Genomic DNA, 21,668 nt, shown 5'->3' with positions numbered 1-21,668 from the left:
AAACACCACAAAATTATCGCCTCAATGCGAGATGAGATAATTTTATGCTGCAGAATCTCAATAGAAATCCCACATTCCCTGTTGAAAGGCAAAAGGGTCCTTGACACACTTTATGCCACTCAGAAATTTCCCTAACATACGTCCCCATTGGAGAGGAGAACACACTTTATTGACTCAAATCGAGAAGAGGCAATTTTGCCATTTAATGGCTGGAGAGTAACCCGGAAGTTCCCCTTCCAACACAAAAGGGGACTGGACTTCCCTGAAGCAACCCGAGTGAGTTCCTGAGGTTCAGGTCGCAAATGGAAAAGTAGCCCTGCTTCCCGACGCAACTCCAGATCACCACAAAATTATCCCCTCAATGCAAGATGAGGTAATTTCGCCCTGCAGAATCTCAAGAGAAATCCTACATTTCCACTTGATAGGCAGAAGGGTACTTGACACCCTTTTTGCCACTAAGAAAGTTCCCGAATATCCGTCCCCATTATAGAGGAGAACACACTATATGGACTCAAAGCGGGAAGATGCCCTATTCCCATTAAAGGGCTCGAGAGTAATCCGGAAGTTCCCCTTCCAGTACAAAAGGGCAACTGACTTCGATGAAGTAACTCGATTGAGTTCCTTAGGACCCCGTCACCACTCGAAAACTACTCCCAGCTTCCCGCCGCAAGTCTAGAAACACCACCAAATTATCCATTCAATGGGAGATGAGGTAATTTTAGGCTGCAGAATCTCAAGAGAAATCCTACATTCCTTCTTGAAAGGCAAAATAACACTTGACTCCCTTTATGCGATTCAGAATTATTCCTAACATCCGTCCTTAGTGGAGAGGAGAACAAATTTTATGGACACAATTCGAGAAGAGGCAATATTCACATTTAACGGCTCGAGAGAAATCCAGACGTTCCCCATCGAACACAAAAGGGGACCTGACTTCCCTGAAGCAACACGATCGAGTTCCTAAGGTCCCACTTGCAACTCGAGAAGTACCCCCTGCTTTCCGCTGCAACTCAAGGAACAAAACAAAATTATCCCCGCAATGCGAGATGAGGTAAATTTGCGCTGCAGAATCTCCAGAGAAATCCCACATTCCCGCTTCAAAGACAAAAGGGTACTTGACACACTTTATGATACTTAGAAAGTTCCCTAACATCCGTCCCCATTGGAGAGGAGAACACACTTTTGGACTCAACTCAGAAGAGGCCCTATTCCCATTAAAGGGCTCGAGAGTAATCCGGATGTTCCCCTTCCAGCACAAAAGGGGACCTGACTTAGCTAAAGTAACTCGAGTGAGTTTGTGAGGTCCCCGTCGCAACTGTAGAAGAACCCACAGCTTCCCGCCGCAATAAGAGAAACACCTCAAAATAAACCATTCAGTGCATGATGAGGAAAATCTGCGCTGCAGAATCTCAAGAGAAATCTCACATTCCCGCTGGAAAGGCAAAAGGATAGTTGTCTCTCATTAGGCGAATGAGAATGGTCCCTAACATCCGTCCTCAGTGGAAAGGAGAACACACTTTATGGACTCAAATCGAGAAGAGGCAATATTACCATTTAACGGCTCGAGAGCAATCCGGAAGTTCCCCTTCCAACACAAAATGGGATATGACTTACCTGAAGCAACCCGAGCGAGGTCCTGAGGTCCCCGTTGCAAGTCGAGAAGTACACCCAGCTTCCCGACATAATTCAAGAAACACCACAAAATTATTCCATCAATGCGAGATGAGGAAACTTTTGTGCCTCAGAATCTCAAGAGAAAACCCTAATTCCCGCTTGAAAGGCCAAAGGGTACTTGAAATACTTTATACCACTCTGAAAGTTCCCTAATATCCGTCCAAATTGGAGAGGAGAACACACTTTCTGGACGCAAATCGAGAAGAGGCACTATTCCGATTAAAGGGCTCCAGAGTAATCCGGAAGTTCCCCTTCCAGCACAAAAGGGCACCTGACTTCGCTGAAGTAACTCGAGTGAGTTCCTGAAGTCCCCGTCGCAACTGGAGAATTCCCCCCATCTTCCCGCCACAATAAGAGAAACACCTCAAAATTATCCATTCAATGCGAGATAAGAAAAATTTGCACTGCAGAATCTCAAGAGATTTCCCACATTCACGGTTGAAAGGCAAAAGGCTACTTGACTCCCATTAGGCGAATCAGAATGGTCTCTAACATCCGTCCTCAGTGGAGAGGAGAACACACTTTATGGACTCAAATCGAGAAGAGTCAATATTCACATTGAACGGCTCGACAGTAATCTGGAAGCTCCCCTCCCAAAACAAAAGGTGAGTTAACTTCCTGGAAGAAACCAAAGCGAGTTCCTGAGGTCCCGGTGGCAACTCGAGAAGTTTCCCCTGCTTCCCGCCGCAACTCGAGAAACACCACAAAATTATCCCCACAATGCCAGATGAGGTAATTTTGCGCTGCAGAACCTCAAGAGAAATCCCATATCCCTGCTTGAAAATCAGAAGGGTACTTGACACACTTTATGCCACTCAGAAAGTTCCCTAACATCCGTCCCCATTGGAGAGGATTACACACTTTATGGACTCAACTCCAGAAGAGGCCCTATTCCCATTAAAGGGCTGGAGAGTAATCCGGAAGTTCCCCATCCAGCACAAAAGGGGACCTGACTTCCCTGAAGTAACTCGAGTGAGTTCCTGAGGTCCCCGTCGCAACTCGAGAAGTACCCCCAGCTTCCCGCCGTAATTCGATAAACACTACAAAATTATCCCCTCAATGCAAGATGAGGAAATTTTGCGCTGCAGAATCTCAAGGGAAATCCCACATTTCCAATTGAAAGGCAAAGGGTACTTGACTGCCTTTATGCGACTCAGAATGTTCCCTAACATCCGTCCTCAGTAGAGAACAGAACACACTTTATGGACTCAAATCGAGAAGAGGCAATATTCGCATTTAACGGCTCGAGAGTAATCCGGAAGTTCCCCTTCCAACACAAATGGGGACTTGACTTCCCTGAAGCAACCTGAGCGAGTTCCTCATGTCCCCATTGTAACTCGAGAGGTACCCCCCAGCTTTCGGCCGCAATTCGAGAAACACCACAAAATTATTCCCTGAATGCAAGATGAGGACATTTTGCACTGCAGAATCTGAAGGGAAAATCCACATTCCCACTTGAAAGACAAAAGCGTACTTGACTCCCTTTATGCGACACAGAAACTTCCCTCAAAAAGACGACACCATTGGAGAGCAGAACATATTTATGAACTCAACTCAAGAAGAGGCCCAATTCACTTTAACGGCTCGAGAGTAATCCAGGATATCCCCTTCCAAGCAAAAGAGGGACCTGACTTCCCTCAAGCAAACCGAGCGAGTTCCTGAGGTCCCCGTCCCAACAGGAGAAGAACCCCCAGGTTCCCACTGCAAGCTCTGGGCAGTGACAAGATGGGGGCACAGGGATTTAGATCTGGGCTCTGGCCCCAGTTTAGTTCCAGACCTCTTTGTGAGATGTTGGCAGACCTCTGCCATTTGAGGCCCTCCATTTCCTCATCTAGGAAGTGGAGGTTTTACAGTATTGTTCCTGAGGCTGTTCTCGGTTGAAAGATACAAAACTAGAGGATTTGTGGTATTCTGGAGAAGAGTTAGGGGTACGTGTGCCATTGCCCCTAAAATCGATTCACATCACTTCTCCTGCAGCTAAGGCTGAGGGGTTATCTTATCATCTCTCCTTCCTTCCCGTCCAAGGGAAGGGACTCACCAAGGCCCGGGACTCACCTTACTCCCTAGCTCATGAAGTCCTTGTGTGGGCAGTACTGGTCGGTCCTTTCACCTCACTCCCTCTTTCACTCCTTCCTTTTCTCCACCCCTCGCATCCACCCCCCTCCCCCTGCCACCTTTCCATTCATTTCTACGTCTGTGACATGTAAAATTCTTCGGGGCTTCCCTGGTGGCTCAGTGGTTAAGAATCCACCTGCCAATGCAGGAAACACGGGTTCGATCCCTGGTCCAGGAAGATCCCACATGCTGTGTGACTACTAAGCCTTTGTGCCACAACTACTGAGCCTGTGCCCTACAGCCCAGGAGCCACAACTACTGAGCCCACGTGCCACAACTATTGAAGCCTGCGCGCCCTAGAGCCTGTGCTCCACAAGGGAAGCCACCGCAATGAGAAGCCTGTGCACTGCACCTTGAGGGCAGCCCCCGCCTGTGCAACCAGAGAAAAAAAGCCCTCACGGCAATGAAAATCCAGCACAGCCAAATATAAATAAAATAATAAAAAATAGAATTATTTGTTTATTAATGTAGAAAACAACTTAAGCAGGAGGGTATTGTACTGGGGGCCATGCTGAGTAGTTCACAGAGTGGACAGAGCATTGGAGAACCTGACTTGGAAAAAGGGCAAGTGAGAAACCAGGGCATCTGGGCGGCAGTGCTACTGGACGGTCTCATCAGGGTACCACTGTTGAACCAAATATACCCCAGCCATGTTTCCTATCCACGTCTCAATCTATTAAAGATTCATAGTCCTAGAAGAGGGAGGGTAAACAGCCAAGCTGGTGTCACTTGCTTGCTTCTTCGCTGGGAGAGGATAGAACTCTGGGCTTCGCAGTACCCCTGAGACTGTATACCCTGGAGGAGCAATAAGTCTGCAAAAGGATATCAAGATGATATTTGGAAGGGAGAATGGATACTGTGTAAGGAAGTTAAGAAACAAACACAGAAACATATTAAACCCATACTCCACCCAACCATCTACCCATTCATTTCTCCATCTGTCCGTTTATCTATCTATACGTTCGGCCAACCAAGAAACACACTTAAAAAAATAAGCCAAAACCTTTTATTTTGTATTGGGGTATAGCTGATTAACAATATTGTAACAGTTTCTGGTGAATGGTGAAGGGACTAGGCATACATATACATGTATCCCTTCTCCCTCAAACTCCCCTCCCATCCAGGCTGCCGGAAAACAGTGAGCAGTGTTCCCTGTGCTAGATCTGTACGTCCTTGTTGGTTATCTATTTTAAATATAGCAGAAGAAACACACTGAAAAAGCCCCCCCCTTTTTTTTTTTTTTTGGTCTGTGTGGCATGTAGGATCCTAGTTCCCTGACCAGGGATGGAACCCGTGCCCTCTGCATTGGAAGAGTGGAGTCTTAACCACTGGATCACCAGGGAAGTCCCTGAAGAAACATTTCTTATTCAGCACCGCTGGCTCAGTCGGTAAAGCGTCTGCCTGCAATGAGGGAGACCCAGGTTCGATCCCTGGGTTGGGAAGATCCCCTGGAGAAGGAAATGGCAACCCACTCCAGTACTCTTGCCTGGAAAATTCCACGGACTGAGGAGCCTGGCAGGCTATAGTCCATGGGGTCGCAAAGAGTCGGACACGACTGAGAGATTTCACTTTCCCTTTCGTGTTCCAGAGGCCATACCAGGTACTTGATAGAGTGCAAACGTATCCCTCAGAAATATCCCAAGAGTCTTCTTGGATGTACATACAAAGGATGTATTTATGGAACTGAAACAAAGATGAGGACCCAGAGAAAGGAATTCATGTCTATCCACGCACTGGAGGGCCTCTAACAACCTTTCTAGGGACAGAGTGACTCGCTTTGCATGCGGGCAGACAAGGGATGGTTTTTGTGGACGTGTATTGCAGGAGATTGCTCACCACAAGTGCACAACAGGATGTGGCCAGGATTTAACCTCTGAATCCTAGGCTCTGCCTCTAGTCTCTTTACCTCTCTAGCAGTAAGGAAGTCATAGTTCCTTTTTAACAGCTCTCAAACGGGGACTGTGAATATAAGAATCCCTGCCCGGCAGTGTTCTTGCCTGGAGAATCCCAGGGACGGGGGAGCCTGGTGGGCTTCCGTCTATGGGGTCACACAGAGTCGGACATGAAGGAAGTGACTTAGCAGCAGCAGCAGCAGCCCGGTATAACTCAGAGAAGTTCTGTGAAGTGGGGTGAGTTAGTGGGTGTGATGTACTTTCCAAGTACAAAGACAGAGAACTATTTTTGCCGTGCTTATTTCTGTCTCCAGAATGGCTAATGAGAACGAGTGGCTCACGTGTCCCTCTCACTTCTTTCCAGTCGTCACTGCCCTCCACCTAGCGGTCACCACGGAGAGGGTCTGGTGGGATTTTTGGTTCTTTAGGCTGGTGGATGAATGTCCAGGATAATCACTGCTACTCACCTTGTATCTGTGAATGGTCAGGGCTCTGTGGGCCCCATGCTGGTTGGAAACAGTCCCTGGGTGAGTGTGTGTGTGTGTGTGTGTGTGTGTGTGTGTGTGTGTGTATGTGTGTGTGTGAGCAGATCCCGGTTTCTTGTAGTTGTGAATACAGTGACTCAGAAAGCCCTGAAATACGTGGGTGGCTCAGCTTTCAGTTCACAGTAGAAAGGAGCTGGTTCTCCAAGTTTTTGCTAAGTCAGCGCAAGAGATCAGAGCTGAGATCAGAGGGTGAAACAGATATTGTCTGGAAATTGCCCCATGCTAACAGGGACCCAGGCCATGACCCTGGGTGAAGCTTGTCCATTCCCAGTGCCTGTTTTGTCATCTGTAAAACGGGTGGCTTGCCTGTTGGTGGTGTTGCCTAATCTTTGTCACTTTTCCTAGGATGAATGTCTGTCCACGCACAGGCCCCCAGCTCATCTCCTGCAGCTAACGGTCATTCCTCACATGGAAAGCACTCTCTGCGCTGCCTTTCATTGCTGGTGGTCTACACACACTGCCACCTCTCTGGAGGGTTGCTTGGCAAAATTCAGTCGAATTTTTAAAGCGCATATTGTATTTAATAAGCACTAGCAATTCTACTTCTAGGAATTGATCTTACATTCATATGCACAGGTGCACAAACTAATATCTACAAGATAGACATGGTCTGTAACAATGAACGCTGCAGACAGCCTCATTGTCCATCAGGAAGGGGTTGACTGGGGCTTCCCCCATGACTCAGTGGTAAAGAATCTGCCTATTGACATGCAGGAGCTGCAGGAGATGTTTGTTCGATTCCTGGGTCAACAAGAACCCCTGGAAGAGGGCATGGCAATCCACTCTGGTATTCTTGCCTGGAGAATTCCATGGACAGAAGAGCCTGGTGGGCTACAGTCCATAGGGTTGCAAAGAGTTGAAAACAACTGAAGGGCCTGAGCATGCAAGGGGCTGATTAATCTGGTGCTTCCATATAACGGAATTTTAGGCCGCTACTAAAAAGAATGATGTAGTTCTTTATGTGCAGTTATGAAATGATCTCTAAGATACAAGAGGTAAGAAACAGAGTAGCTTTTGAAGTGTGCTTCATGTGTGTGACAAAAGAAAACTCATCCATGCTTGTAAATATACAGATTCTCTTCTGGAGGCTCGTGGGAAACTAGTAATAATTACCTTTCCTTCCCATCAGAAAGGGCAATGCAAAGGAGGCCTGGGGGCATGGGTAAGTGGGGCAGTGCTTTTGTTCTTTTAAGCTTTCAGAAACTTAAAACATGAGTTTAGGGACTTCCCTGGCAGTCCAGTGGTTAAGACTCCAAGCTCTTAATGCAGCGGGTACGGGGTTCAATCCATGATAGGGGAACTAAGACCCTACATACTGCATGGCAGAGCCCAAAAGAAAAAGGTGAGGTTATTTAGGACAAAAGTACACTTTGAAACATTGACATGAGTCCTTCTTTTTTAATTTGTTATTATTATTATTTTTACTTTTTGGCCACGCTGCACAGCATGTGGGCTCTTAACTCCCTGATCAGGGGTTGCACCCAGGTTCCTGGCATTGGAAACACGGAGTATTAACCACTGGAGCACCAGGGAAGCCCCAACATGTATCATTTTAAACAGTTCAGTTCAGTTCAGTTCAGTCGCTTAGTCTTGTCCGACCCTTTGCGACCCCATGAACCACAGCACGCCAGGCCTCCCTGTCCATCACCAACTCCCGGAATTCACTCAACTCATGTCCATCGAGTCGGTGATGCCATCCAGCCATCTCATTCTCTGTCGTCCCCGTCTCCTCCCACCCCCAATCCCTCCTAGCATCAGACTCTTTTCCAGTGAGGCAACTCATCCCATGAGGTGGCCAAAGTACAGTAAAACCATTCAAAATTATTATAGTATTTATTTTCAGTTTCTGGTAAAAAAAAAATAACCTTTTTTACATGACTCCTTCGCCCAACTTGCTTGATCTTTTTTCTAAAATTTTAATTTTATATCGGGGTGCCACTTTGCTGACAAACGTCTGTATATTCAAAGCAATGGTTTCTCCAGTAGTTATTTATGGATTTGAGAGTTGTACCATAAAGAAGGCTGAATGCCTAAGAATTGATACTTTTGAACTGTGGTGTTGGAGAAGACTCTTGAGAGTCCCTTGGATTGCAGGGAAATCAAACTAGTCAACCAAACGAAAAGCAGCCCTGAATATTCACTGGAAGGGCTGACGCTGACGCTGAAGCTCCAATCCTTTGGCCACCTGATGCGAAGAACTGACTCATTGGAAAAGACCCTGATGCTGGGAAAGATTGAAGGCAGGAGGAGAAGGGGATGACAGAGGATGAGACGGTTGGATGGCATCAATGGACATGAGTTTGAGCAAGCTCCAGGAGAGAGTGAAGGACAGGGAAGCCTACTGTGCTGCAGTCGCAAAGAGAAGGACATGACTTAGCGACTGAACGACAACAGTTGATTAACGATGTTGTGTTTCATGTGTTCAAGAAAGTGATTCAGTTAAACATATGCATGTATCTGTTCTTTTCAAAATCTTTTCCCATTTAGGTTATTACAGAATATAGAGCGGAGTTCCCTGTCCTTGTTGATTATCTATTTTAAACGTAATAGTGTTTGTATGTCAATCCTAAACTCCCAACTTATTCCTCCCCACCAGAGGGATGCTGTTTTTGTATCTTCAGAATTTAGTATCATGTGCATTTTCTGTCAGTTTATAAACAGTCATCTGGCAGGAAGTGCCCAGGAGTTCCTTGGCATTTCAGGCTCGGTCTTAGAGTCTCTTTGATCTCTAAGTCCAATGAGGGACCCAGGTCTCACGGGGGTGGGGCAACTCACCCAGAGGCTCATCCTTGCTTCAGTCTTTCACCCAATCCCTCGTCCCACTAGTTGTGTTGGCTTTTGGAATCGTGCTTTGACCCCCAAAACACAGCCTTCTGTGCCTTCCCCTAGAAGAAGAATGATGTCTGAACCCAGGGAAAGGAGGGACGGATTACTATCCCCTCCAATAGAGGGTGTTGTGTAGTGGAAACTGCACCGGCTTTGCAGCTGCACAAGCTTAGTTTCCAATTCCAGCTTCTGCTGCCGAAGCTGTGAAAGTTCAAGAAACTGCCGTGATCTTGCTAGATGGTCTGCTCATCTGTAAAACGGGCTGACTGCTACTGAGTCCTGGGGCTGGAAAGACGAGAGGAGGTCATTGTGTACAGTGCCTGGCACACAGCAGCTGCTCCGCGAATAGCTGCAGCTGCGCCCATGGTCACTGAAGTCGGGGTGGCCTCTTCTCACGAGGGAGGGAAGAAACAGTGGTGGTTGGAATTGAGGGCCCCCTGAGCTTGGCCCCTTGCTGGGTAGAGGTGAAAGGGCATGGTGCCTGCCTGCCAGGAATGCTCGGTGATTAAGTAGTGTGAGAGAGCCTCAAGTCTGCAGACGCCTCTCTGTAGCTCTGACGTCTGGAGATGGTGTGGTCGGCCCCAAGGTGACTGTTTGCAGGACGGGACTTGCCCTGGTGTTCATGGTGGTGACTCTGGTCAAGGAAGAGCCTGACTCAGGAAGAAGCAGGAGTGCTGGAAGCTGCTCTGGGAGGCTGGCATGACCCCGGCATCAGGGGTTCTTATTTCCTGGCTCCACACGTGACTCTGCAACACACTGGCCTTTCCTGCCACTTGGAATTTGTTTTAAAAATGGGATTTTCCTCCGAGCTACAGAAACACCCACGCCTTCAAGGCGGGGGCAGTGGTGGAGGGCACAGAGTTTCGATTAAGTCCCGCCTGGCTTGGAGTTCCTGCTTGGACGTTGATTCACTTATTGTCTGTGTTCTTTAACTTCTCAGAGCCTCAGTTTCCTTGTCTGTGTAATGGGGATAATAATGCTGCCTACTTTTCACTGTGAGGATTCACAGAGATGTGTGAGGCAGTACAAAAATGTTGTCTCAGGAGAGCTGGTTAAAGCTGAGCCGATTGGTCTAAAATGAGGGCAAAAATCTTCTTAGGGAGGGAATTACTTTTGGGTTTGGGGAAAAGGTGCATAGTGGGCATGTCTGATTAAAAAGGGGAGACTCCATGCCTTACCCCACCCTACCTCTGTTGTCTAGAGAGGGCTAATTTTTCTGCAAAAGAAAGAAACAGGTTTGAGAGTTTTCATGGGCAGTGTGAGAGCTGGTGTGGAGTCGTGAGGGAGAAGAAGGGAGATGCCCAAGGGTCCCAGGTCTCGGGAAGAAAGTCAGGCCAGGAAGAGATTAATTATTTTTTCTGTCAGGAAATCGCCAGTGGATTTTTAAAATAAATTTATCTATGTAGCTAGCTAGCTATTTATTTTTGGCTGTGTTGGATCTGTATTGCTGCACCCGGGCTTTCTCTAGGTGAGGTGAGCAGTGGCCACTCTTCATTGTGGTGCGGGGGCTTCAGTAGTTGGGCCTTAGTTGCCCCATGGTGTTTAGTTGCCCGTGGCACGTGACGTCTTCTGGAACCAGGGATCAAACACGTGTTCCCTACATTGGCAGGCAGACTCTTAACCGGTGGACTACCAGAGAAGTCTCTGGCCAGTGGATTTTTAAAGCAGGGATTTTTGTGGCTCATTTTATTATTTATTTATTTTTAAAATTATTTATTTGGCTGTGCTGAGTCTTAGTTACAGCACGCAGGCTCTTCAATCTTTATTGCAGCATATGGAATTTGTAGTTGCTGCAATGAAACTCTCAGTTGCAGCATATGAACTCTTAGTGGTGGCATGTGGAATCTAGTACCCTGACCAGGGATTGAAGCGGTATCAGACACCTTGTACTGGGGGCACAGAGTCCTAGCCACTGGACTACCAGGGAAGTCCCTAATACCTAATTTTAAGTTCTCAACCGAATTATTCTGTGCTACATTCAGAACCTATCTTATGCCCAAATTTCCCGTAAACATCTGTTAACACCCAATAACTCACAGAGGGGTTACTTTGGGGAGATAAGGGCCCTGCGTGTGAAGGAAGAGAGAATTCAGTGGAAGCTGGGAACTAGAGAGGAGAGGTGGCAGGACCCAGCCCCAGCCATCAGTTCTCACGAGGGCATGTGGATGGGCTGAGCTTCCTGACGCTGAGATGCCGGAGAGAACCAGTTTGGGGGATATTTTGGTGAGGCTCTGGATGACCCCAGAGCAGAACCTGCCAGGTGGGAGGCTTCCCTGGTGCTCCAGTGGTTAATACTCCGTGTTTCCAATGCCAGGAACCTGGGTGCAACCCCTGATCAGGGAGTTAAGAGCCCACATGCTGTGCAGCGTGGCCAAAAAGTAAAAATAATAATAATAACAAATTAAAAAAGAAGGACTCATGTCAATGTTTCAAAGTGTACTTTTGTCCTAAATAACCTCACCTTTTTCTTTTGGGCTCTGCCATGCAGTATGTAGGGTCTTAGTTCCCCTATCATGGATTGAACCCCGTACCCGCTGCATTAAGAGCTTGGAGTCTTAACCACTGGACTGCCAGGGAAGTCCCTAAACTCATGTTTTAAGTTTCTGAAAGCTTAAAAGAACAAAAGCACTGCCCCACTTACCCATGCCCCCAGGCCTCCTTTGCATTGCCCTTTCTGATGGGAAGGAAAGGTAATTATTACTAGTTTCCCACGAGCCTCCAGAAGAGAATCTGTATATTTACAAGCATGGATGAGTTTTCTTTTGTCACACACATGAAGCACACTTCAAAAGCTACTCTGTTTCTTACCTCTTGTATCTTAGAGATCATTTCATAACTGCACATAAAGAACTACATCATTCTTTTTAGTAGCGGCCTAAAATTCCGTTATATGGAAGCACCAGATTAATCAGCCCCTTGCATGCTCAGGCCCTTCAGTTGTTTTCAACTCTTTGCAACCCTATGGACTGTAGCCCACCAGGCTCTTCTGTCCATGGAATTCTCCAGGCAAGAATACCAGAGTGGATTGCCATGCCCTCTTCCAGGGGTTCTTGTTGACCCAGGAATCGAACAAACATCTCCTGCAGCTCCTGCATGTCAATAGGCAGATTCTTTACCACTGAGTCATGGGGGAAGCCCCAGTCAACCCCTTCCTGATGGACAATGAGGCTGTCTGCAGCGTTCATTGTTACAGACCATGTCTATCTTGTAGATATTAGTTTGTGCACCTGTGCATATGAATGTAAGATCAATTCCTAGAAGTAGAATTGCTAGTGCTTATTAAATACAATATGCGCTTTAAAAATTCGACTGAATTTTGCCAAGCAACCCTCCAGAGAGGTGGCAGTGTGTGTAGACCACCAGCAATGAAAGGCAGCGCAGAGAGTGCTTTCCATGTGAGGAATGACCGTTAGCTGCAGGAGATGAGCTGGGGGCCTGTGCGTGGACAGACATTCATCCTAGGAAAAGTGACAAAGATTAGGCAACACCACCAACAGGCAAGCCACCCGTTTTACAGATGACAAAACAGGCACTGGGAATGGACAAGCTTCACCCAGGGTCATGGCCTGGGTCCCTGTTAGCATGGGGCAATTTCCAGACAATATCTGTTTCACCCTCTGATCTCAGCTCTGATCTCTTGCGCTGACTTAGCAAAAACTTGGAGAACCAGCTCCTTTCTACTGTGAACTGAAAGCTGAGCCACCCACGTATTTCAGGGCTTTCTGAGTCACTGTATTCACAACTACAAGAAACCGGGATCTGCTCACACACACACATACACACACACACACACACACACACACACACACACACACACACACTCACCCAGGGACTGTTTCCAACCAGCATGGGGCCCACAGAGCCCTGACCATTCACAGATACAAGGTGAGTAGCAGTGATTATCCTGGACATTCATCTACCAGCCTAAAGAACCAAAAATCTCACCAGACCCTCTCCGTGGTGACCGCTAGGTGGAGGGCAGTGAGGACTGGAAAGAAGTGAGAGGGACACGTGAGCCACTCGTTCTCATTAGCCATTCTGGAGACAGAAATAAGCACGGCAAAAATAGTTCTCTGTCTTTGTACTTGGAAAGTACATCACACCCACTAACTCACCCCACTTCACAGAACTTCTCTGAGTTATACCGGGCTGCTGCTGCTGCTGCTAAGTCACTTCCTTCATGTCCGACTCTGTGTGACCCCATAGACGGAAGCCCACCAGGCTCCCCCGTCCCTGGGATTCTCCAGGCAAGAACACTGCCGGGCAGGGATTCTTATATTCACAGTCCCCGTTTGAGAGCTGTTAAAAAGGAACTATGACTTCCTTACTGCTAGAGAGGTAAAGAGACTAGAGGCAGAGCCTAGGATTCAGAGGTTAAATCCTGGCCACATCCTGTTGTGCACTTGTGGTGAGCAATCTCCTGCAATACACGTCCACAAAAACCATCCCTTGTCTGCCCGCATGCAAAGCGAGTCACTCTGTCCCTAGAAAGGTTGTTAGAGGCCCTCCAGTGCGTGGATAGACATGAATTCCTTTCTCTGGGTCCTCATCTTTGTTTCAGTTCCATAAATACATCCTTTGTATGTACATCCAAGAAGACTCTTGGGATATTTCTGAGGGATACGTTTGCACTCTATCAAGTACCTGGTATGGCCTCTGGAACACGAAAGGGAAAGTGAAATCTCTCAGTCGTGTCCGACTCTTTGCGACCCCATGGACTATAGCCTGCCAGGCTCCTCAGTCCGTGGAATTTTCCAGGCAAGAGTACTGGAGTGGGTTGCCATTTCCTTCTCCAGGGGATCTTCCCAACCCAGGGATCGAACCTGGGTCTCCCTCATTGCAGGCAGACGCTTTACCGACTGAGCCAGCGGTGCTGAATAAGAAATGTTTCTTCAGGGACTTCCCTGGTGATCCAGTGGTTAAGACTCCACTCTTCCAATGCAGAGGGCACGGGTTCCATCCCTGGTCAGGGGACTAGGATCCTACATGCCACACAGACCAAAAAAAAAAAAAAGGGGGGGGGCTTTTTCAGTGTGTTTCTTCTGCTATATTTAAAATAGATAACCAACAAGGACGTACAGATCTAGCACAGGGAACACTGCTCACTGTTTTCCGGCAGCCTGGATGGGAGGGGAGTTTGAGGGAGAAGGGATACATGTATATGTATGCCTAGTCCCTTCACCATTCACCAGAAACTGTTACAATATTGTTAATCAGCTATACCCCAATACAAAATAAAAGGTTTTGGCTTATTTTTTTAAGTGTGTTTCTTGGTTGGCCGAACGTATAGATAGATAAACGGACAGATGGAGAAATGAATGGGTAGATGGTTGGGTGGAGTATGGGTTTAATATGTTTCTGTGTTTGTTTCTTAACTTCCTTACACAGTATCCATTCTCCCTTCCAAATATCATCTTGATATCCTTTTGCAGACTTATTGCTCCTCCAGGGTATACAGTCTCAGGGGTACTGCGAAGCCCAGAGTTCTATCCTCTCCCAGCGAAGAAGCAAGCAAGTGACACCAGCTTGGCTGTTTACCCTCCCTCTTCTAGGACTATGAATCTTTAATAGATTGAGACGTGGATAGGAAACATGGCTGGGGTATATTTGGTTCAACAGTGGTACCCTGATGAGACCGTCCAGTAGCACTGCCGCCCAGATGCCCTGGTTTCTCACTTGCCCTTTTTCCAAGTCAGGTTCTCCAATGCTCTGTCCACTCTGTGAACTACTCAGCATGGCCCCCAGTACAATACCCTCCTGCTTAAGTTGTTTTCTACATTAATAAACAAATAATTCTATTTTTTATTATTTTATTTATATTTGGCTGTGCTGGATTTTCATTGCCGTGAGGGCTTTTTTTCTCTGGTTGCACAGGCGGGGGCTGCCCTCAAGGTGCAGTGCACAGGCTTCTCATTGCGGTGGCTTCCCTTGTGGAGCACAGGCTCTAGGGCGCGCAGGCTTCAATAGTTGTGGCACGTGGGCTCAGTAGTTGTGGCTCCTGGGCTGTAGGGCACAGGCTCAGTAGTTGTGGCACAAAGGCTTAGTAGTCACACAGCATGTGGGATCTTCCTGGACCAGGGATCGAACCCGTGTTTCCTGCATTGGCAGGTGGATTCTTAACCACTGAGCCACCAGGGAAGCCCCGAAGAATTTTACATGTCACAGACGTAGAAATGAATGGAAAGGTGGCAGGGGGAGGGGGGTGGATGCGAGGGGTGGAGAAAAGGAAGGAGTGAAAGAGGGAGTGAGGTGAAAGGACCGACCAGTACTGCCCACACAAGGACTTCATGAGCTAGGGAGTAAGGTGAGTCCCGGGCCTTGGTGAGTCCCTTCCCTTGGACGGGAAGGAAGGAGAGATGATAAGATAACCCCTCAGCCTTAGCTGCAGGAGAAGTGATGTGAATCGATTTTAGGGGCAATGGCACACGTACCCCTAACTCTTCTCCAGAATACCACAAATCCTCTAGTTTTGTATCTTTCAACCGAGAACAGCCTCAGGAACAATACTGTAAAACCTCCACTTCCTAGATGAGGAAATGGAGGGCCTCAAATGGCAGAGGTCTGCCAACATCTCACAAAGAGGTCTGGAACTAAACTGGGGCCAGAGCCCAGATCTAAATCCCTGTGCCCCCATCTTGTCACTGCCCAGAGCTGCCTCTGTCAGGAGTGACTAAGGTACAGAATTTCCAAATCCCATTTTGAGAAAATTCCCCAAGGGGATTTCCTCGCGAATGCCTCAGGAGGTCCTAAGGTCCCCCTTTCTGTGGCCTGAACTCTCTGCAGCCAGGGGTGAGTTGGGGGGCAGGTTGGAAAAGAAACAGGAGACTGCAGACCCCCAGCCCCAGGCATGGCTGCAACAGGCAAGAGGTTAAGTGGGTCTCAGAACCAGCTCTTAAAAGGGGACAGAATCCAGACCGCAGTCACAGAACCCTGTGAGATTCTGAAACTTGTGTTACTTCCTTTGTCAGTCTGTCTGTGAAACTTTGAAAAAGGGGTCTGTGTGCTGGCCTGCAGGGCCAGCCAGGAAAGGGGAAGTGGGGACCAGGTCTCACCCAGTGGCCAGGCTCACAGAACGAGAAATCCAGGGCCTGAGTCTCAGAAATCTGCCACACAGAAGGCAGGGAAGTTCAAGGCAGGCCTGAGTCATTACCGTTTTTTGTGTGCTTTCTGCCTAATAACGAAATAACGCCTGAAATATCTAGCAATGCCTAAAATATCCAGCACAGTGCTGAACAGCTAGTGGAAAATCACCGTCAATTTTCCTCGCCTGCCCCCATGTCTCCTGACGCTGAGCTGAGCTGAGCTGAATACCTCTCCTGGGGGGGGTAGGGGCGGGGGCCGAGTATCATAAGGGAGGAAACTCTGGGGCCTGACATTTGGGAGAACAGAGAGAAGGCATTGCTGTCTTTATGTGCCGGTGCCAGGACTGGCGATGGGCGGTCAACTGGTTGCCTCCTTTCATCCTCTGGGATGTCCCAGGAGCTAGGAGTTTCTGGCCTGTTGCTAGAAAGGAAACCGAAGTGTAGACGAGGTAATAACTCGACCAAAGATATACAGAGAGTAAATGATCTGTTTGTCCCTGCCTTCGCCAGGCTTTCTCCTAGGGTCTAGGGACAGTGGAAGGGGGCTCAGAAAGTGCTCACAGAGAAAGGGGAAGCCTGCAACAAACACGCAAAGTAAAACCAAGAACAGACTCCCAAGTGTCAGGAGGAGGAGGCCCTGAAATTGCTCCATCCCCCATCCCCAGCAATTTTGGAAGAACTGATCCTTCTGCCGGGGCCTTGATGCCCCACCTCCAGGGCGCCTTGTGGTGGGCTCCTCCAGTACCCCCCCAAACCTGCCCCAAAGCGAAAGGGGTGAGCACACGAGCAAACACACCACCTGTGGTCTCCAGCCGCAGTAAACAAGCAGGGTGCACACAGCCCCTGTCCTGTGTGGTGAAGGAGCCAGCAGAGGGGAGGCTGAGAAGCTGCAGCCCTTCGACCCTGCTGTGGTTGAACCCGGAGAACGGGTGTCATGGTCAGTGCCCTGACAGTGAAATGTACCAGGGGATGGAAAAGGGAAGAGCGGCCCAGAATAGGATGACAGGATGAGCAAACCGCAGCTGGGCCCCCTGGGGCTCCTGAGCACAGGGCTTTCTGTGTCCCCGTTTCTTTGATTAACGGCCTTCATTCAGCCTCCATGACCTTCCCTGAGTTCCATTGGGCAGATTCAGGCAGTTGTTAATTAGGGAAAGGCGGGGATGAGAGACCAGGGAGAAACAGTGTCAGCTGCTCACGTGGAGTAGCTGTCCCCATGTCGGCGTTTCTGTCATCGAATGTGCCGTTGCTGCTCTAGTGTGACCGCCTGCCCCCGGGTGGCAGGGGTTTTTAGATGGCAGCCGCCAGGCTCGCTCTCCCCGGCTCATCCTCCCTCTAGAACGTCCCCCAGACCCTCAGTAGGAGTGGGCGCTGCTGCGGCTGTGAGTGTGTCCTCGTGCCCCGTGTGACGTTGCATGGCTAGCCGCACTCTGTGTTTGCACGCTTCCTCCCTCGCTCCTGGGATCGGGCAGCATGGCGGGAACGTAGAGACTGGACTCCGCTGCAGTCAGGACTTGCTCCTGCTGAGCTTCAGGGTGAGTACTGGCCGGCCTGGTCCCGCAGGGGCACGGAGGCCACGCCCTGGGAGTGGAGGGTCAGCGGGTCTCCGGAGGTCGGCCCGTTAGAGCCCTCAGCAGCAGAGAACGTGACCTTGGCGCCTGGCTGGCGCCGGACTGGTCAAAGCACGGCCCAAGGCTCTCACGCGTCTGTGCCCAAGGGTGTCCCTCCCACAGCGGCAGTGCTGCTGGCCATGCCCTGCGTGCACGGTCTCGGAGTGAGCAGGGCCCAGGGCGTCAGGGTTCTCGAGGCTGCCCTGCCAGCATTTCTCACGGAGGTGCACCAGCAGCTGGGGCTCGGCCGCCGCTGAGGGGCCACCCTCCCTTGCAGGTGCTGCTCTGGGCGGTCCTCTGGTGGGGCCAGCCCGGGGGCCCAGCTCTGCTCGAGCCGCTCTGAGGGCAGGAGGCTCTCTGCTCTGTCCTGTTCTCCTCTCAGCTAGAAAGCTGGATTGGGTTTTGGGGATTGTTACCAGCAGCTTTTAGCTATACGTCAGAATAAAGTCCGCCACAGAGTTCTCTCCTTCATCTGCTTGGTCCTCCATGTTTCTGTGAATTCTCAAAGCCCCTGAAGCCCTGAATGGGGTGGGGGGTGTGTCTGGAGGGGCAGGGGCTCGGGCACCAGCCGCCGTCCCATGACTGACTCGTCTGTGTGTTTCCAGTTTACCCACACTACTTCTACAGGTGATTAGACAGCGTCCAGGATACGACAGAGACTACATTTTCAACTCGATGCAATCTTTAATCTGTTGATACTTGTTCTATGGACCCGAAGATATTTTATGACAGGGTTTTTAATTAGTGAAAAGCTCATGGATACCATAGAGAAAATATTTTAGAATTTCATGTTTCTTATGTTTATGTAAACTTATGACTTCATTTATATAATTACTTACTTGTATATTCAGGCTATAAATATCCTTTCAGATCAGTTCGTGTTCTGATACCTGATTTTAGTCTTTCAAATGAGTGTACTGTAGTGCTTGTCTGTATCAATCCTATGAACAAATATAGGGCTTTTGTAAATGATGCATCTATTGTAATTATTCTTGTTTAATTTTCACATGTTAAACCATGAGAGAAGGGCTTTTCCTGCGATTGTAAAATCATCATGACACGGTGTGCATTCTCCTTCCAGAATGTAACCGAGCTCTCCAACAATCACTCTGAAATCAGCAAACTTAATTCCAACCAATGGTTGTTGGATTTTAACGACTGACCTAAACAGTACTTTTTCTAGCAAGAAATGCTTTTTGTCTGCAGCGTGAAGCGATTTTAAAGTACTGGGTGTTAAATGTGAGCTTCTGATGAAATTTGGGCTGAAAGGATGACTAGAAGACGGCTATGAAAATCTCTCCGGTAACCTAGTCTCTGGACTCGGATCCCTCCTCTCCGGTGAGACTCTTGGGGACCAATCGTGATGCCCTGCACCTGCTCTGGAGCCATCCAGCTGGACAGCGAAGGTGCCACTTCCCAGACAGACAGTGTAGTGCAGCTCTGACAAAGGCCTTATTTGTATGTAAATCATCTTTTTTACATCTGTTTCTAAACATGTTTAAAGAATTGACCTAGGCGTACCTTTTTAGATTGCAATGACATAGCCATTCTGGATTGTATAAGTAGCAAATGTAACTTTTACTTTTTCAGTGGCACATTAAAAAAGCCAGCAAGAGATGCATTCAGATCACGGTGTGATATTTATTATGCAGCTGGATCTCGGTAGACAGAGACAGCATGTCTCTTTACATGTGGATTCTGCATTCTTACTGTTCTGTTTTCCTATTAATCTTTTGTGAACTTCCTGAATATGTGACAAAGTATGTACAGTCTACTTTTGAACTTTTTTTATTGCAGTATTATTTATTGCTTTCTTTCAATAAAGTACTGAAGCAAAATTTCCCACTGCCAATCTAGAGTGCCGAGGGTAAGCTGTCCTTTCCCTGAGAACAGACCAGAGCTGGTAATGGGAGCCCGTGTCATTACACGGGCATTCTGTTAGGAGTCGATGGATACAATGGAAAGGCCAGAAGGCGAAGACATAGGTGTCCCCAAAGGACGACCAACGGGGTGTTCACGCCCTTGGCTCCGGAGCCAAGAGGCTCCATCACTTGAGCATCTGCCAGGGACAGGTCCTCTCCGAGCATCAGACCCTAGTCCAGCATCAGGCCATCCCCCAGCATCAGGCCCTAGTCCAGCATCTGACATTCCCCCTGCATCAGACCCTCCCCCAGCATCAGATCCTAGTCCAGCATCAGCCCTTAGTCCAACATCATGCCCTCCCCGAGCATCAGATCCTAGTCCAGCATCACGCCCTCCCCCAGCATCAGACCCTAGTCCAGCATCAGAAGCTCCCCCCCAGCATCAGACTCCCTCCCACCCAGCATCAGAACCTAGTCCAGAATCAGACCTTCTGGGGCATTAGACCCTGCCCCAGCGTCAGGCACTCCCCCAGCATCAGACCTTAGTCCAGCATCAGAGGTTACCCAAAATATCAGGCCCTAGTCCAACATAAACCCTCCCCCAGCATCAGGCCCTATTCCAGTATCAGGCCCTCCCCAAGCATCAGACCCTAGTCCAGCATCAGACACTCGCCCAGCAACAGGCCCTCCCCAGCTTCCGACCCTAGTCTTGCATAAGACGTTCCCCCCAGCATCAGAAGTTCCCAAAATCAGGCCCTAGTCCAGCATCAGACCTCCCCCCAGAATCAGACCATCCCACAGTGTCAGGCACCCCCCGTCACAGACTCTCCCCCAGCATGAGACACTAGTCCAGCATCAGGCCCACCCCCACCCTCAGACCCTCCCCAGGCATCAGACGCTTCCCAGTATCAGGCCCTCCACCTCCAGTATGAGGTGTGGCATCCCCACTTTTCTGACACCCCTTAGCACAGTCAGGCAGCCCCAGTGCAGCAGGACAATAGCTCTTGCAGGAGGTGCATTTTTATCACCTGCGGAACAGCAGCAGCTGCTGTTTCTTTCAGGTCAAGGACAGGTGAAGAGGAGGCACTTGTGCAGGAGGCAGTGGTAGCTGAGGGCACGTTCCCCAGCTCTGCTTCCTCCCCGAGGGTTGGAGAGGGCCTGATGCTGGACTAGGGGCTTTGCTTTCCTGCTCTCTCACAGGCCCCAGGGCGGTGTCCTTCCACATTCATGGTCTCCTTGATGTCTCAAGCCCAAGTCCTGATTTGCGTCCCAGTCCTGCATGGCAGAGGGCTGGGAACACCCAAGATCAAGCGCTGAGAAGATCCCGGGGGACAGCCGGGCCCCAGAGGGTGGCAGGGCAGGGGATGAGGGTGGCCGCCCACAGAGGGCCCCGCAGCAGCCCTGGAAGGACAGCAGTGATGTCTTAGCTCACTCGGGGATGCTGCCCGGCCTAGCACTCAAGAGATCTTACCACCGGCAGCTCTGGGGACACAGGAAGCCTGGTGAGTGACACTACTCCACTTGGGCCGTGTGGGTGGGCACTGCTGACCATGGCCTCGGTTTCCGTTCTGGTTCTACGGTCTCTCCGAGGGCTGACGGGCTCCTCTTCCTAATGGCACAGGTATTCTCTTTATGTGGGTGAGCGCATCCCTGCTTGTTTCCGTCAGCACTGCTGTCGCTCATCCTGCATTTCCCTCTTTACAACCTGTGCTTGCTGCTCTTCTGGTTTAACTTAGGAGCAGTCCTTATTTTCTGCATTACCTAGTTGTCAGCGTTCACTGGGGCTTTCCAGGTGGCACTCGTGGTAAAGATCCTGACTGCCAATGCAAGAGATAACAAGAGACGTGGGTTCGATCCCTGGGTCTCGAAGATGCCCTGGAGGAGGGCATGACAACCAACTCCAGTATTCTTGCCTGGAGAATCCCCTGGACAGAGGAGCTACTGGGCTTGCAGAGTGTCGGACACGACTGAAGCAGTTCAGCACACACTCAGGTTTTAGTTCAGTCGCTCAGTTGTGCCCGACTCTTTGCCGCTCCATGGACGGCAGCACTCCAGGCTTTCCTGT

Source organism: Moschus berezovskii, chromosome 20 (genome assembly GCF_049115385.1).
Source record: "Moschus berezovskii isolate FMDL1 chromosome 20, NW_MosBer_1.0, whole genome shotgun sequence".
Lineage (NCBI taxonomy): Eukaryota > Metazoa > Chordata > Mammalia > Artiodactyla > Moschidae > Moschus > Moschus berezovskii.
Note: the sequence above shows the minus strand (reverse complement) of the source record.